The sequence below is a fragment of the Anneissia japonica genome, unplaced genomic scaffold (genome assembly GCF_011630105.1).
Source record: "Anneissia japonica isolate Jap-2015-1 unplaced genomic scaffold, ASM1163010v1 scaffold407_len587689_cov185, whole genome shotgun sequence".
Taxonomy (NCBI): Eukaryota; Metazoa; Echinodermata; class Crinoidea; order Comatulida; family Comatulidae; genus Anneissia; species Anneissia japonica.
In genome coordinates, this window is record NW_022686478.1 from 186,215 (window position 1) to 188,588 (window position 2,374).

Genomic DNA, 2,374 nt, shown 5'->3' on the forward strand with positions numbered 1-2,374 from the left:
AGTTCGTACAGGGCGTGCACCGTCCGCTTGTCGGTCAGAACCGAATTGCACCACTTTTCCTGGTTGAACGTCAAAATCAGGTATAGTCGATTCTCGGTCTCGTCGGCGTTCAAGATGCCCCACCACACAATTTGGCAATCGCGTCCTCGACCTTCGGTGCATCGAAGATGGAACAGTGAGGTGGTGCCGAGAGAAGCGACGACGTTTCTGAAGTTCATCCGCACCTGCAACACCGGTCGCTCGAAGCCACTCATGGCGACGGCGTTCAGCGCCTCCGTCATTCGACCGCCGAAGACGAACGGTTCGCAACAGCCGAAGAGATCAAGGCATCGACGATCGTTCGCCATAAATCGGTCCATGCACGTCATAAGATTGGACGCGAATTCGTTGATCTCCTCGATGCGGAAGTTCTTCGTGCACACCAGCAGATTGCGTTTGGTTCGTTCCAGCAACGCATCTTTGAGATCTTCGTTCAGCAGCAGGTATGCGGCAACGGACACGGCGAACACGTACGCGTTCAGGTCGCCCAAGTCCTCTTCCGACTTGCAGTCTTCGTCCAGAAACCGCAACAACCTCATGGTCGTCGCGATCGGGCGCGAACACGTCGCGACGGAGGAGAGATCCAACAGTATTTGGCCGCCGGAACGATAGACGTCTTCTCCGCATTCGATTCTAAAGTCCGCGAAACCTTGTACGAAGCCGGACATGACCGTCCAACGTCTCAATTCATTTTTCGCCCTGTACGTCCCGCTTTCTTCTCCTAGTTTGATGTTGAACGTCAACGCCATGGTTCGTCGCGAACGAACAATGCTACCCGAATTACTTATTCTTCTTGTTTTTATACTCGACGATCTCTTGTTTAAAAGGAAACAACTGGCTTCGAAATTAACATATGAACGCGAGACGCAGAAAGTAGAATACAATCGGCATGCNNGCATGCTGTTCTTCTTCGCCCTGATAGTGATGTTAGTTTCGGTCGCGTATCCTATGCCGACCGAAGATCAATCGCCTTCGACGAACGAAATCGACGTCTCTTTCGCAACGAGCGTCGGCATCTCGTCCATCGTCGAAATGCGAGGGGTGAAGGAGTGGCGAACCCTGTTCGTGGGCGCGAACAACTCGGCGTTCGTGTTCGATCTCGATCGAACTCTAGAATCCTCGACGGCTACGAAGTTAGACTGGATGCCGGACTCGGTCGCCAAGAAGAAGTGCAGATTGAAAGGGAAAGAAGAGCACGACTGCCAGAACTACGTGAAAATCGTAACTCCGGATTTAACGAACGGACGAGTGTTGATATGCGGAACCAACGCTCAGAAACCGAAGGGCATTCATGCCGAGATGTCGAACTTGGAGAGTGGTTGGAGGAGAAGGAACGCGACGGACGGTCTGTAAAATTGTCCGTTCGCCGTCGAACAAAAAGTAACGTCCGTCTTCGCCGAGGGTAGCCTGTACGCCGGGACGGTCGCCGATTTCAACGGCAGGGATTCCGCACTGACGAGGTCGATGGGCAACGCCGTTCCTCTCATAACCAAGAGGCACGATTCGTTGTGGCTGAATCACCCGAAATTCGTCGGTTCGTTTGTAGAGGGAAAAGAAGTGTTTTTTTCCAAGAAGTTTCCGTAGAAAACTGCGAGAAGATTTACCGTTCGCGAATCGCCCGCGTTTGCACCGACGACAAGGGAGGCAGAACGATACTGGACTCCAGCTGGACGACTTTTCAGAAGGCGCGACTCGACTGTTCGTTCCGAGGGGAATTTCCGTTCCGCTTCAACTACCTGCAGGACGTCGTGCGGACAGTCCGCGGAGGAAAGGTCTTCTACTACGCCGTTTTCACGACGGGCGAACACGAAATACCCGCCTCGGCCATCTGCCGTTTCGGACTCGACGACATAAGGGACAACTTCGAAAGAGGTCCGTTCTTGCGACCGACAGCGCCTTGGGGACGCATCCCGGACGAGGACGTTCCGGACAACAGACCGGGCGATTGTTCGGTCGACTCGACTCTACTCTCTTACGAAGATCTAAACTTCGTGAAATCCCACCCGTCGCTGTACGAACCGGTCGGAAGTGGGGACCCGCTCTTTTCGCTCGTTCGACAAAACTACAGGTTGAAGACGTTGACCGTGACCGAGACCGGTAACCTTACGGTCGTTTTCGTCGGAACGGACGACGGTCGAGTCTTGAAATTGGTGATGTCGGAAAATCGGGCCGTCCTTCTGTACGTCATGCGCGCGACAGGGCAACCGATCACGAACGCCGGGTTGCACGGGAACTTTTTGTACGTAACCTCTACCGATCGACTTTACGAAATCCCTCTTCAACGGCATTGCCGACTCCTGAAAGATCGTACCCGCAAGCAAGATCCGCATTGCAG